Genomic DNA, 16,600 nt, shown 5'->3' with positions numbered 1-16,600 from the left:
TACTGATTGGGGGGGTACCTCTGGTGTCACACACATACACATACTCCCATACACATGTAGCCCTTTTTGTGAACCGGCCGACCCACCCAATCTCACATTGGCCCCTCGTGGTCTAACCGGTCCCTTTCCCTGCAACACACCTGCTCTAAAGGACTACTGGTACTGCATAACCTGTGTGGCTCCAGGAGATCTGAGCCTCCGCTAGCTGAGAGCCTGGGGAAAACCCTTACCCTTACTTGGTGCAGCGCCTCCACTTACCCAGGATCCCCCGTTAGGAAAGATAGCCCTGAGTAAGAAATACAATGACACTCGTATACGATAAAACAATAACTAACACTTTACTTAACACACACATATAACTCATTACATAACATCACATAACATAACCTGATGCTCTACCCGCATCACCTCAACCCAATGTCTGGTGTTCCCCAACCAAGTGTCCTGTGATCACCCCACACCCAATGTCTCGTAACTCCTACGGAGGTCGTGGGTGACTGCGCAGTCACTATGTTAAGCTAGGGCCCAGTTGGTGCACTTTATAATATTGAAGATACCTTCCGAGCACTCCGATGCTCGGGACCGCAACTCTCTTCTAAAAGGGTCAGACGTCCGTCTGATCCTTTCCAGGTACTCTGCCGGTGGACCCCAACGAGGGTCCCACCGCTCAACGGGAACTGCAACCGGACCACGGCAACACCAACCGCATGGGAACAGCAACCGCCGCTTCCTCCTATCGCTAACTACTACTTAGAGTGATAGCAACCCTAACCTAGGGCCTGTCCCTGAAGAACCGCAACCTGGGATGGCTTGAGGGAAACTCCTAGGGCCTGTGGACATAACCTGCCCCCCCTTCCCCTAGCTACCCAGTCCTAACTGTAACTGCTACTAGCTATTCCCAACTCACCTGCAGCTGACACACCGCACACACTGTCAGCCTGCAGGGATCCACACTTCACACACACTGCACGCACTGTGCCCAGCACATACAGCGACACTACTCACAGGCAGCTGCAATCACACACAGCCCCTGGATCCCGCAGCAAACACACTGCTAGCACACCGTGCCTCTTTGACAGTGCCCACAGCACTCTCCGCTGCGACACTGCAAACCAGCACCTTCCACACTCAAGGGTCACCTCCCTAGCTAAGGCGTCCCTCTTCAGTTACCCCCTACCCTTACCCGGGAATTGGGGCCTGCCTGGGGATCTTACCTGATGCAGGAGCCACGCGCTCCCTGCACCCTTCCTACTCCTTCCTTCTCCTCTGCCTGACTGACTGTTGCAAAGCCCGGGAAATGTATCTCTTTTCCCGGGCTGAGCTTCCTTCAGCCCTATTGGCCACTAGGGAGCACCTGACCTCTGCCTCCCTAAGCCTCCTGGGAATTGTAGTTCCCAGGGGCTGCCTAATGCATTGGGGCCGCGTGCGCGCTTCCCTTGCGCATGCGCGAACCCCTAATGGCCGCCTCAACCTTCCTATCCTCTTCCCTACTCTCGCGCGACCTCTCCCTATCTCTGGAGTCCCATCGCGCGCTTTGTACTCACTGCGCATGCGCGAGCTAATGCGCAATGGCGGCGCCCTCCTCACAAGCCGCCCAGCCGGTGGCAACGCGATCGCGGCCCTAGCGACGGCCCGATCGCGTCCCCGGCAACCACAGCTCCGATCTGCTCCCTGCTCTGGCCCCCACCCTCGCGAAGTGCCGGCGGGTCCGTCAAAGCCTCCGGCGGCACCCGCTACCGCACGGCAAACGCGGAGGGGGGCCAGAAAGTGAAAATATACCTCGGGGCTACACACACATACATTCATTCACACACACACATTCTCCCACACACACACACACACATACACATTCTCACACACACACAGGGGAGGAAAGGCCGCGACCAGCACCACGCTCCTCCCCCACCCACCCGCGCCCATCTCCCGCTCGTGTGGGGGGCAGGCCGACATCCCCCCCCCAATCAGCAGGGTGGGTGGGAGGCACGTGGTGAGGTATCCCCCACTGAGCGCCCCAGGTGACAGTCAGCCCCGCCGTGGCCGCCACTGCCCTCCTCCCCTCGCCGGCATCTCACAGTGCACGGCCAAGCTGCAGGCTGCTTCTTCCCCCCCAGCCCGCGGCGGCATGAAGCTCGTGGGGGGGGAGGGGAGGGCCAGGCCGACATCCCTCCACCTCATGCGGCGGCTGCGCCATCATGAAGGTAGCTGGCGCATGGGAGGCACGTGGTGAGGGCCGAGCCCCCCCCCCCCCCGCAAGCCAACCGGGCTGCAGCAGCGGGGACCTCCCGCCCCGGACATCGATCGGTGGATCGAGGGGAAGGGGACAGTAGGAGGGGAAGAGGACAGGAGCAGGAGGAGGGGACAGGAGCAGGAGGAGGGGACAGGAGCAGGGACAGGAGGAGGGGAAGGGGACAGGAGCAGGGGACAGGAGAGCTGCCGCGGTCGGGAGTAGGGAGCCATGTGGGGACCAGGGGGATCGCAGGGAAGGATCAGAGGGGCCGCAGCATGGAGAGTATTTACTCTCCAACAGATCTCCAGGCAGAAAGAATGGCCGCTCGTTGGGGGCGGGCTCATATAGAGCCTGGCCGCGCGCCTACAAAGCCTGGGAGTGCGTGCCAATCAGCTGTCAGGTAGGGGGAGTTTTTTTTTTTTTTAGCGCGAGCAGGGAAATTTCAGCGCGAACGGGGGAATTTAAAAAAAAAAACACACGTGCTGCTTAGGCCAATATTTACACGCCTGGGGGTTAAATCCACCCGCCCCGGGCGAGTAAATGTATAGGATTGTCGAACACTGGTTATAATGGCTAAGCTGATTTGAGACTAGACTAGGTAATCACCACAATTATTAAGGTTATGGTGGGTAAAAAAAGTGACAAAAGCCCTCCACAGTAAAGCATAAAGGTCTGCAACTACATATATATATATATATATTTTTTATAGTTTCTAATTTCGCCATAGGGGAAAATAATACTTCAAACCAATTCATATTAAGAAATGGCTACGAAATCGTCATAATTTTGTAAATATACCTAGCAGGAGCCCCATTATATTGTTCAGACCATCTGATTTCTGTTTTGTTTAATGTTACTTCTAATATGTAAATATACCACGTCCTGGTCGGCAAACAATGCATCTCATAGGGAGAATCAATGACACACATCACACCTCACACCTCACACCTCACACCACACACCACACACCACACACCTACTGTCCCGTCTGATCTCCCGGGGACTGGCAGCTGCGCCTCCGCCCCCTAGCGGGCACTTTGCGCTCAGTCAATGCTGCAGAGACCAGGTTGCGCTTGTACTTTATTCAGTGCAGCTCCAGCTTCCGTGCGCTGAGCGCTGTGCTACTGCTGCTGCTCATCACAAAACTACACTCACCTTTACTTAGCACCTGTACTTCTGGAAGGAAAAAAACACCAAGGGCACCTTCAATCTTTTTTTTTTTTTATCACCACCCTGAAGATGGATTTAATAGGTTAGCAACCTCACCACAAAGCTATGCTGAGCAACTGATCACAGATCCTCAGAGAGTCAGCGACAATCTAGCAAGATGTGACTGCGAAGCACCCATTTACAATGACGGGATCTCAAGTAATGACAGCTCAGGACGGGAGAGCTCAAGCTGCGAAGGTTGTACTTCCCAAGGTAAAAGACTGAGGGACCCGTGTGAGACTGCTGAATGTTGTGTGTGTGTGTGTGTTGCTGTTAAGGAGTCCGCAGTCTTCTGCATCTCTCTGTGTTGCACCTCTGTGTGCACATCCTTCGCCTGGCTAAAAGTGGCTCGGTTGAACATCCAGGTGTTGGCTGAGCAATGTCATTCTGCACATCTTGAGTGGTAAGATAAAACAGGTGATCAGGGACACGAGGCAACGATGCGTTGGGCAATGGGAAGCTGAATTATTATTGTGTGATTGTTTACTGTTAACCTGAGGAAATTAAGATCCAAAGAATGTAGATGATACGTATTAATTGATTAATGAAACAGTTCACTTTCATAGGGTGCAATGAACTAAACTCTGGGATACATTACATGAATGCAGACCAGATAACACCTATATAAAACAAATAATCTGCTCATCCTGGAAGCCCTTGTCCCAGCCAGACCAGATTCTATAAATAGCCAACGATTTACAGGGCACTTACATGTGCCTGTGTGATTAATGGTTATCATCACTAACATATAGCATGGCTGGGGTTCCCAAAGGAGACTGTGCAACACTGCTTTAGTTGCCAGGTTCCATGATAACAATCCAAATTTGCTGGTGTACACTGTGGAGACTATTGCTTTCAATTGGATTTTCTGTCTTTAATGTCTTATTATTTTGTATTATTATTTGCAGAATGTCTTTCTCCATTGTTTAATTTGTCAGATTAGTGACTCCCATCTGTCTTGCCAAACTCTCTCATCATGACAATCTTGCAGGCTACATGACAGTGTTTTCTGGCTTGAAATATGTAGACTCTGGAGTAGTGCATATGGTGCATAGCTAAACTATATAGGGGAAAGCAGTTGCCTTGGAAGCCACTTCCAGTATGGCCTTAGAAAGACATGTGCGAGGACCATTTGGTTGTCAGTGCCTACACAGTCTTAAAGGTGCAGTGCTCGGTAATCAGCCTAAAATCAACGTTTTTAAAAGTAACATTCTAATTGACTTCCTTAAACTAATCTAAGCATGTTGAAAGCAAAGATTTGGCTTCTTCTCTTTCTTTCATAATTAATTCTAAAATAGTGTTTGTGAATCGAGTGTTATTTTTATGCTTAGCCCAGTCTGCCCTTATCAGAGAGCCAATAAAGATATGGCAAAAAGGGAGAGAGGAGGCTATGCCTGAGTACTCAGACAAAAATGATTAGAATCAACCCCTTCCAAATCTATGCTCACAATATTTACTTATTATCGATCACTCAGATATAATCCCTTCAACATGTCACTGCCATTAGTACACTTGGTCCTAGGAGTGATTAACCCTTAAAAATCAGGAGTTGCAGAAGATTATTCCCCAACCACCAACATGATCAGCATTTTTAAGCACACATTAAAATAGGGATATCATATACTATCACTTGCATTTTTTCTTGGGTATGATGCTAGAATGGTCGGTCCTCTGATTAGAGATAGGCAAATTCGCCCAAATCCTTTTCCACGGATGTTCGCTGATGTAACCCCCAAAATCCGTTTTGCTGTGTAAAATCTGCAAATAGATTTGAGCAGTTTCGATCCGCGCGGATTCATCAACAACCGCCATTGGATACAACCCGTGGACCGATTTGTAGAATCCAATCCCCGGATTCAGCAATCCGTTGGTGGATTTGTAACAATCTGCCAATGGATTGCTGTAACCGCAGATTGGATTTTACAAAATCAGGCCATGGGTTGCGGAATCTGTGGAGTGTATTGGTAATAACTTTAACAAAAACAGCAAAACGCAAAATCGACCTTTTTCAGATTGATCCGCTGAAATCCGCATTCCAATGGAATTGGCCGATCCGCTGCAGATCCAAATACACCCCAAAAAAGTGCCCATCTCTACTCTTGATATCTTCATACATACATACATACATATATATATATATATATACAGTGGTTGACAAATCACCAAAAAAATCTACTCGCCACACAAAAAAATCTACTCGCCACCTAGTACCAAACGTGTGCTGCTTGGGCCAATATTTACTCGCCCGGGGGTTAAATCCACTCGCCCGGGGCGTGCAAATGTATAGGTTTGTCGAACACTGTATATAGATATATATATATATATAATATATATATATATATATAGTCATTGTATGGAGATTGCACTCACATTAGTCAGAAGGCAGATGCTTGTCCCATAGTGAACATATAGACACCGCAGTAGTAGCCCTGAGGAAGGTCCCTCTACGAGGACCGAAACGTTGGCGGCCCTGTGTTCTCAATACACATTTTTTGGACTACTGCGGTGTGCTGTCTTTTGTTATCAGGATCCCCTGGTCACTATATATATATATATATATATATATATATATTCATTCATATGGTACATATGTTGGTATCTGAACACCTGGGTGGAAACAGACACTTTTGCTTTGGCCAGCTCTTCTTTGTTTAATGTATGCAACTCCATTTTTTTGTCTTTAGTTTTTATTTTGTTTTTCAAATATAACTGTGAAAACATATAATGTTGTAACAAAGTAAATACAGTCTTGTATGTACTGTATGTGGTCGAAAAAAACAAACATTGAACATTTATAAATATACTTTTCAATAATGTACAGATGGATTAGCAGAATTTCAGAAGGACTGCACATATATAAAAGTCAGCGAAGTCCTGATAAACTGCTAGTGATCTCATTGGAAGTGTTTTTTTTTTTATCACAACATCAGTTTGTGACATCCGATGTGCTGAAATAGGAAATGTGTTTTGACTGCTAACAGATGCCTGCAATATAAACATTGCACAGAATACGTTTTAACTATTAAATATTGAAGAAAAATGTATGCATATTTTTTTTTATTATGTATAACACCATTTACTTTTAATTAATTTACAGTAATCTACAATTAACCACAATTTAATTTTTGGTTACTTTCCTATTACATTTTTTATGTTTATTTACATTTTCAGATGAATCTTCTTAACATATTTTTTTCACATGTCCATGTCATTAGTTGTATGTTCTGATCTAATACTTACCACCAGATTCATCAAGCTCCATTACACACCCAAATGGGCCTTCACTTCCATTGGCTTGAATAAGCCATTTGGGTGCATTAACCTGTAATGGGGCTTGTTGATTATCCTTATTGATTAAGTAAGTTGTAGTTGTTTGGAAAAACTGGTTGGGATTGGTTAGTTGAGATAAACTTACTGTATAAGAGAAATCTCCAGCACTTAAAAATAAAGTCTTTGCAAGGATTATACGAGAAGTCCAAGAACAGTATACTTATCAGTGATTGTGCCTGATATGAACCTTAGGGATTGAAATGGTGATCTTTTTACTGTACCTTGGAAATGTCTGTTCATTTTTTTGGTTGTGGGATTGTTACTCCGTATACAGTACATGCAGTTGAGAGTCATTTATTTCCTTTCTGTAGAAGATTTATGAAGTAGTTACACAACGGTTAGACATGACCGTTGTTGCATAAAAGCTTCAGTGATGCTCTTTGGCTTTATTTTTGTGAATCGATTTAAAGCTTAGTAGAGAAAGAAGCCAGCACCCGGACTTAATAAGCAGTAATGCTTTATTGTCCCAGGTTTTCCGACGTTTCGGCTGTGCAGTGCAGCCTTTTACAATAAAAAGCTGTACTGCACAGCCCAAACGTCGGAAAACCTGGGACAATAAAGCATTACTGCTTAAGTCTGTGTGCTGGCTTCTTTCTCTACTAACGCTGACTACTATTGGGATCATAGGAGCACCCTGAGTGCCACGCACCGGCAGCTAAGTACCCCAACTACTCCTATATTGTCAGCATGCATAATCCCCACTGTACTCAATTTAAAGCTTAGACTCGATATTCTTTGAAGTTATTTCTCAGTGCTGGAGATGCCTTTAGCTCAATTCAAATGAATGGGATTTAAGTATTTTCTGGCACAGGAAAGCAACACCAAACATGTTGAATAAGGGCATTAGTGAAATACACTATCAGTGAAATAGGGGAGGAGGATGCAAATCTTTGGAGTGAATTTCATCATATGTGTGATCTTTTTAGGGATAGAAAGTTTGTTTACTTTTATCACAGCGGTAATTTTAGAATGGCAAAAATTTGCTGCACAGCTATCAGAAGTACCTTATAAGCAGCTGATGTGCTTAGAGCATGCAGTAGCTCCGACATTAAACTGTGCACACTGCAAACGCATGCGTTAATTTCATGATGCATGTACTAATACAGATACATGGCTCTTATGCATGTGTTGTAAGATTAAATCATCTATCTTATACTGGCTGTCACGGTACTCACCACCCTTCCTCCCCTCTCAGCAGCTCTGTGTGTCAGAGTGTATCTGTGACACACTCACACTGACAGACACTCACATACACACACACAGACAGTGTGACAAACCCATACACTGAGTGACTGATAGACACACTGACAGACTGACAGACACGCACAAACAATCTCTTCCCCCACAAGTTAGCTGCACGTGCATAGTGCCGGAGCGCTTCGCCTCACTCCCACCGATCTGCCTCCTGCAAGAGTAAGTGGTGCAGTGATGACTGACCTGTCAGCCGCTGCTGCACCCTGCAACAGTGCCCAATCATGTTTTGATGTTGCTCTAGCAAAGCATGATGGGAAACTCTGTTTCCAGTCGCAGCAGTGACTGGCAGGTCAGTCAGCACTGCCAGCAGCCAAGACTGAAATATTAGGAGCCCTGGCAACGAAGATTGTCCACCTGATTTACAGTATAATTTCATTCTATATTCTGTTTTTCTATATTTTTATCTTGCGGGATTGTTTTTATAGTTTAAATGTTTTCCCTTTTTTGTAACTGTTTGCTTTAAATGTGGGAAGTGCTTTAAGTCCTATTGGAAGAAAAGAGCTCTATAAATCCAGTTATTATGATTATTATAATTATAATTCCCATGTTTATTAAAACATATACCCCACTTTTACATGCCAATATGAAGAACAATTGCTGCAGCCATTCTGAACATGCAGTGATCAAGGATTAGTTACTAAAGCAATTTGTACAAGACTTGCAAACATCTAGCCAATTAATATTTTTGCTATTAATTATTTATCCAAAATAGAAAACTAATTCCATACCTGCCAATGTACTTCAGCACAAAAGTGATAATAGGTGAGGCTAGTTTTTATTAGTATCTTAGTCTGTCATATCAAAGTTACTAACAGACAGGGAAATCATTAGACTGTTACCAAGATGGTGATATGAAATTAGTTGTCTGGTATCTAATTCTCATCAAAAGTATGTGATGAGGTCAAAATAGAGACTGCATATCGACACGTTATGCAACTGACACATTTATTAAAATGACAAGAGCCTTATTTGTCAAATATTTGGATGATAGTAAATATTACATTACATTAAGTATTCTAGTTGATTAAAGCAATCAAAAAGGTGAATTTTCCACTCTTTACATTGGATTAAAAAAAATGTTTATGAATTAACTAGCATTAAAAAATACCCAGATGCAATGGTGAAATCCAGGGAACAAACACTACATTTACTATAAATTACAAGGTTACAAAAAAAATGAGGTTGCTGTCTTAAAGCAGCAGTTCAAACTGTCGTTCAAATGAAAAAATCAATCAACATGTGCATCAATACAATCTACACACTGACACGTGAATAGCCAAGTTGCCGGTCAATCCATTCTCCTGTAATCAATCACTGAAATTTGGCCGGGGGTTCACTAAATGCATCTTGGGTAATCTTCTGCTGCACTGACTGACAAGGTTCTATGAGGAAGATCATGTGACCAGACAGGCACTAGATTCAATTGGTTCACTGCTAGAGAGGGCAGGGCTCAAAAAAGGTGATGCTATTTCAGAAGAGGAAGGGGAGGTGACTTTGTATATGGTTGCTTTTGGAACAAAAATGCCTGTTACATTAGAATACATTAAAAATATCTTTTAAAAAATGTATTTTCTGTATTTTCTCATAGTAGATAACTGCTTTATTTAAAAAAAAAAAAAAAAAACACATGCAGGATATTGGTGGAACTGCAGCTTTAAGTGCATAGTTGCAGGTGGCACAAGGAACCATTGTATGTCACATTTGTAAAGATGCATTAAATAAACCAAGGACATACTGTATGTTCTGTTCTTATTACCTGATGATCACCTGCCCATTCAAGTGCTACCCGTCCTGTCCCTAATGACTTAAATAATTGAAACAGGTACTCTCAGTTTCTGCCTCTCAATGTCTAGAGGGTCTTTTAAATTTTGTGACAATTCAGCTTTAGAACCGAATCAGATCCTGTATAACAGTGACAAAGGAATATCACCTGTTTCTGTAATCACCTAGTTACAAGCAATTACAACTACAGTAAAAAGAGGTGCATTGCAATAACTGAAATCTTTGATATGAAATCAGTCATCGTCTAATTCTATTTGCTATGTTTTCAAATTTAGCTCTGGCTCTTGAGGTGGGGGTTCACTGAAAGATGTAAAAAAAACTATTATAGTCATGTTTAATAGACAAAAAGATGCAATTAACAATTAGTGACTGGAAAAACAATATTTATATATGTTACTACTGTTTTGCTCTCTTGCCTTACTATGTGACATTTTCACTTCACACTGCTTAACATTGCCAATCATGGCAAGGCCCAATACATAGACTGGTTTCCATCAGGCAGGATTCCAGGGATACAGTAGATTTGTCTGTTCAATAAGAAGTAGTTAGTATATCAAATTATAATTGATGACTCTCACAAGGTTCAAACTAAAACAAATCTTCAAAGCAAATAAATGTTAACGTGCTTATTCAGTGAAACAGACATGTTGTTCCACGAGGACCTTCATCAGAACTGATTATTTTGCTTTGAAAATGCTATGTGCCTGAAAATCTTGATGGCTTAAAGTGATCCATAATATTCCTCTGTTTAGCGCCATTGCTAATTTATGAAAGGACACTTTTTTTTTTGAGGTGTGCAGTTTGGCATTACCTTTTCTCACAAGATTTTTCAAAATCTCCATATCCATGTAAACAACCATAAGGAGAATTAGGACTGAATTAGGACTTATAAGAAGATCCCAATTTCTGGAGAGTTGAGAGGGTAGACGTGTAAGACGTGTAAGTGATCAGATTCAGGCCAGCAAAAGATGATCTTCCTGGTTTCAGTTCCCTGATTATAAGACGCGGTACTGAAGAATTAGGTAGAGTCAGGACAGACAGCAAGCATGACATGTGAAGGACAATTCAGAGCCAGGAATAACATGCCAGTGAAACAGAGTTTGGGTAGGATAGGACCTAATTAAACTAGCAACTAGGAAGTAGGGGCTCATAAAGAAAATGAGAGGTGCCTGGAATCAAGGCTAATTACAAGCACATGCAGATGAATCTGATGTATCTGCAGAGTAATCATCCAGGAGCTGACCAGCTGCTGAAATAGCTCACCTACTGTACTGTAGAAAGGCTACTACTGAAAAATGGTAAAGGTTCCCGCTTCTAATACAGCTCATGCTTATTATACCCCAGAATGTTCAGGTAATATAAGAAACATTGTATACACTATACACTGTAATAAACCCTGTGTAACATGAATAGGGATTATCAGTTTTTCTCTGTAATCAATAATTTAACAACCTGCCCTGTAATTACATCAGATGTTAGACATTTAATTAGAAATGATCTTTAATTTAGCATCAAAAGGTCAAAAAAGTGCTGAACATTAAAGGAACCTGCTCTTTTAATTGATATATATATCCTAATGGGACAAGTATTTTGTCAAGTGTTACAGAAATATGTGGTCTCAAAGGTCACAGTAACAATTTCTTACAACTATTAATTCTTAAACATGCCAGTGCTTCTTCGATCCCAGGGGCTTGTTCCCCTGGTAAATTAGTTATCTCGCTTATAGTTCAGCGGGGAATTTCGCTGTAAAGTATTTATTCACAATGTGCTCTTAGTTAGTTAATACCTGTTTATTGGTGCACAATGGGTCTTGATTCTTTTGCAGAATTGTGAGTCTTATTATTCCCCTGAGTTCTGCAGTTCTTTTACTCTACCTTCCCTTACCATCAACTCCCTAGGTGGTTAGTGCAAAACCTATTTTTCCCTCATAGCTCCATTTAATTGGTACACAACCCATTTTCTGCTTCACATCACTGGGTTGAACATGCTAATAGACCTCAATTCACCATTCACCTCTAATGTCAAGAACTGATTAACGATCCGATACATCAGCTCCAGTCTGAGATAAATTTCATACTGAACAGGAATATAATCTGATACAGATCAAGAGTAAGACTGGGACATAGCAGGGCAGAACCGGAAAGAGAATAGGTACTGGAACAGGAAATTAAAAGCAGAGCAGGAACAGAGACTGGATCAAAGTAGGGGCAGGAGCAGGGAACCAGTACCAGAGACTAGGGCAGAGATCCATACTTGGCACAATCCATAGTCCGGCATTATTGTCACTGGGAAGGGAAAGCAAAGCTGGGTCAGAGCTTCGGTCGGTATAACTCCTCCTCCCTCACATTCACTTTTATAATATGCATCAGCCAATGTCAATTGGGGGTTTGGGAACAGAGTCCTCCTGGGGGGGACAGAGTTCTTCTTGGGGGGAGGAGTCCCCCTATGGACAGAGTATCCCCTCACATCTAAGATTAAAAAATTTAATAATAGTAACATAGTAGATTCAGTTGAAAAAAAGATTAACTTGATTTCATTTAAAACTAAGTGGGTGAAATATCCATAAATAGAGGTTTATCCATCCAGCAAAGGCAAACAAAAACTACAATTAAACAGTTGCCAATTATGTCTCAAAAGGGAATATAATCTCTTCTCACTCCAGTAATGGCAAATAATTGTATCTACATGTAACGGTGTTTCTGGCCCGGCCTGACCCACCCAATCTCACATGGGCCCCTGTGGTCTAACCGGACCCCATTACAGTGTAGATATGCCTGATGGTGCACCTGTTGGCTACAGGACTCCTGAGTCTCCCGCATGATGGTGTGTGGGGAGGACCCGTCCAGACAGGCAGCTGAGGTAGTGTGCTGAGTCTCACCTAGTTCCAGTGCAGCGCCTCCACCTCACCAGGGTCCCTGCGTCTGCATGGGGATGATCCTGACGAGGAACTCCTCGGTGGTGCAACCTCCTGTGTAATCATTGGACTCTCACACACAGGGGTTTCTCTGATCAGCTCCATCTTTATTGTCACGGTGGGCATAGCTGCCCTCCACAATGGGGTGTATTCAGCCGATCATCTCGCCCGTGCTCCCCTTTGATAGGTATGTCACCTAGATGAGGGATTCACTATTCCCGCAGGAATCACTGCCCTGTGCCAGGTCCCTGGACACAGTCTCCCATGGAGTTACTATAACATAATTAACACTCTACTGAACTGAACTCCTTCCTGAACCTTGCAAGAACTTTCCAGCAACTGTACTCGCCTTGAACTAGTACCTTTCAGCAACTAACTTTTAGACACAGTGCTGTGCCTTATGTAACTTCTGAGGCTGACACACCTCTGACATCACTAACCATGGAGTCAGAGCATGTGACCAGTCCCATCCATACACAGGGCACCCCACCAGGGTGTGAGGGAAAACCTCCATGATTACTGCTGGCATGCCCACACTTACCAGGCCTTGCTGCCAGCAGGAGAGATGACTGTAGGCATTTTACATGACCGCTACATACAGTAACTCAGAATTTGGGATCATTATTGGTCTTACGATATACTCCATTATCCACTAAATTATATATAATTTATCATAAAAAATATGTTAACTGAAAAAATCTGTACAGTGCCAGTGGGTTATATAAAAGAAGACCCAGACAAGGAATAGAAAAATGTCATTGCTTCACTATATGGAACCACAGTAGTATATCAAGAGAAGGCTACAGGAAAACTAAAGGTAATGGAAGGACCTTTTTACCTCAATTCCTTCAAATGGAAATGCCGACAGTGGGATTAACCTCGACTTCCATTCATAAAAGTGGGAGTAACCCATTCTCATCTACCTATTACATATACTGTTGAAGTAAGGCATCTTATAAAAAGCATCCCAAAAGTCATCAATACTTTTAAGACATACGGTCTCTAACTTGTCAATTCAAACCACTGCTTTATGCAGAAAAAGTCACTGTGTTTTTCCTCCCTGTAGTTCCAGCTTCATCTATGGATGTAGCACAATGATTAGTCGCGCAGTCGGCACAGATTCCGCCATGGGAACAGTCATGGTCCCCTGTGCTCACGTTATCCCTGCAACCAGACTAATGGCCATCAGTATTTTTTATTTTATTTATTTATTTATTAAAATGTTTTACCAGGAAGTAATACATTTAGAGTTACCTCTCGTTTTCAAGTATGTCCTGGGCATAAGGTTAAGATGACAAATAATACATGGTTACAAATGCAGTTACACAAGTGAACAGGGTATACATTTTATACAAGACATTGAATGCACAGTTAAAGATAATATATATTATAGGCGTATGTAACAGTTGCAGACCAGATTAAAATGTGAGACAGCCTTAGATTTGAAAGAACTTAAACTGGTGGTGGATGTGATAGTCTCCGGTAGGTTGTTCCAGTTTTGGGATGCACGGTAAGAGAAGGAGGAGCAGGCGGATACTTTGTTGAGCCTTGGGACCATGAACAGTCTTTTGGATTCAGATCTCAGATGATAAGTGCTGCATGTGGTAGGGGTGAGGAGCTTGTTCAGATAGATGGGTAGCTTGCCTAGAAATTATTTGAAGGCAAGGCAGGAAAGGTAAACTTTGCGCCTAGACTCAAGTGATGACCAATCTAGTTCTTTGAGCATTTTGCAGTGATGTGTGTTGTAGTTGCATTGGAGAACAAAACGGCATATTGAATTGTAGAGGGTATCAAGTTTGCAAAGGTGGGTTTGGGGTGCCGAGCTGTATAGTATGTCTCCATAGTCGATTATTGGCATTAGCATCTGCTGTGGGATATGCTTCATGAGCAGCAGACTTTGGGAGGATTTGTTCCTATAAAATACACCTAGTTTGGCATAGGTTTTGGATGTCAGGGTATCAATGTGCATCCCGAATGTTAAGTGGGAGTCAAACCATATGCCCAGATATTTAAAACTAGTAACAGGAGTTAGGGTGGTGTTAGTGTTGGATCTGATCTGGAGATCAGTCACTGGAAGTTTTAAAAATTTAGTCTTGGTCCCAAATACCATTGTTACAGTCTTGTCAGTGTTTAAAAACAGTTTTGGGAAATCTAGTTTTCGAGTCTCATAAAGTCAGACTGAAGTATGTATTCAAGGTCGAAGAGGCTATGGCTGTATGCATATAAGATTGTGTCATCTGCATACATGTGTATTGAAGCTTCCTTGCAAGCTGTGGGAAGATCATTGATGAACACTGAGAAGAGTAGGGGCCCCAGAACAGAGCCTTGCGGGACACCACAGGTGATATACAGGGGGTTGGAGTTATAGCCTGAGATGGACACATGTTGAGATCTACCTGATTAGGTAGGACTGAAACCAGTTTAAAGCATGCTTTCCTATTCTGGAGCACTGGAGTTTAATAAGCAGGACAGCATGGTCAACAGTATCAAAAGCCTTTGCAAAATCTAGGAATATTGCACCCATGAGTTGTCCCATTTCCATTCCACACTGGATTTCATTGCAAACTTTTAGCAGGGTAGTTATAGTGGAGTGTTTGGGCGAAAGCCAGATTGGAATTGGCTAGGGAATTTTGTCTTGGTATAGTAATCGCTTAATTGGGAGTGAACACATTTTTTCATGACTTTGGATAGCATTGGAAGAAGGGAGATTGGCCTGTAGTTTGAGACAGTGTTGTTGTCCCCACTTTTGAAGATTGGGACAACTCTGGCAGTTTTACAGGTCTTAGGGATATGGCCTGCAGACAGGATAGAGTTGATTATGGAAGCAATTGGTTTGGCAATGGCTGGGGCACCAAGTCTTAGGAACTTAGATTGTACAAAGGGGGGGTGGAATGACCAAAAGGTCATAATGTGTGCACCTTGCACTATACTAATGTGAAAGGAGGGAAAACCTAAACGTTATAACCTGTGTGATATAGGAACAGAAACTGCAATAAAGTGTATAGGTGGTGCTGGCAGGGAAGAGGTTAATGTTGATCAAAAAGATAAAGAAAAGCCGCACTAGAGATCACCTATATCTATGTTAAAACTTAATATTTATTAATAAACAATTAAAATGTGTTTATTGCAGCAGTAATGTGAACCAAAATAATTAAAATGATTGAAATAAAAACGGAGAGGTTAACTGTGTACCTAATAGAAACTGACAGTGTAGATCAAAAACCACTATTGTCAATTGGAGTGTCCCACAACTATATAATTATACTAGAGGTGGTAGTGATTTAGCTACAATATTATGTCACTAAATTTTGAACCTGACGGTCTGGCACAAACGTGTATGTATACCTGATCCACTACTGTATTTACCTGGCAAACCGAGCGTACACATCAATTCAGGTTACACCCCTCAATACCATCTAGGAGTAGTTTTCAAATGACATAATATTGTAGCTAAATCACTACCACCTCTAGTATAATTATATAGTTGTGGGACACTCCAATTGACAATAGTGGTTTTTGATCTACACTGTCAGTTTCTATTAGGTACACAGTTAACCTCTCCGTTTTTATTTCAATCATTTTAATTACTTTGGTTCACATTACTGCTGCAATAAACACATTTTAATTGTTTATTAATAAATATTAAGTTTTAACATAGATATAGGTGATCTCTAGTGCGGCTTATAGGGAGCTTTTCTTTATCTTTTTGATGAACTTAGATTGTAGTATGTTAGGTCCACATTGGCTGCTTAGTTTTAATTTGAGGAGCGCTTGTATAATCTCCTCTTCGGATACTGGGCCAAATTGAAAAGTGTGGGCAGTGTTGGGAGAGGGTGGGCCTATATGGGTACTCCCAGGATAAGATTCATGTTTGTGATTTAGTT

General features: G+C 42.7%; 1 protein-coding gene across 4 annotated transcripts in view; it reads left to right on the top strand.

The window, feature by feature from the left end:
- Nucleotides 1-3,292: 3,292 nt before the first annotated feature.
- HTR1E (5-hydroxytryptamine receptor 1E) overlaps nucleotides 3,293-16,600 on the top strand; it is a 120,851-nt gene continuing 107,543 nt past the window's right edge. For 3 of the 4 annotated variants that reach the window (XR_012801149.1, XR_012801148.1, XM_075597861.1), the window contains exon 1: nucleotides 3,293-3,649. The gene's annotated coding sequence lies outside the window, so the exon portion shown is untranslated. Of the gene's footprint in view, nucleotides 3,650-3,673; nucleotides 3,840-16,600 lie in introns of those variants that run through there. The other variant, XM_075597863.1, reaches the window with a different exon arrangement.

This window comes from Ascaphus truei, chromosome 4 (assembly GCF_040206685.1).
Source record: "Ascaphus truei isolate aAscTru1 chromosome 4, aAscTru1.hap1, whole genome shotgun sequence".
NCBI lineage: Eukaryota > Metazoa > Chordata > Amphibia > Anura > Ascaphidae > Ascaphus > Ascaphus truei.
This window is presented reverse-complemented; position numbering and strand designations above follow the sequence as displayed.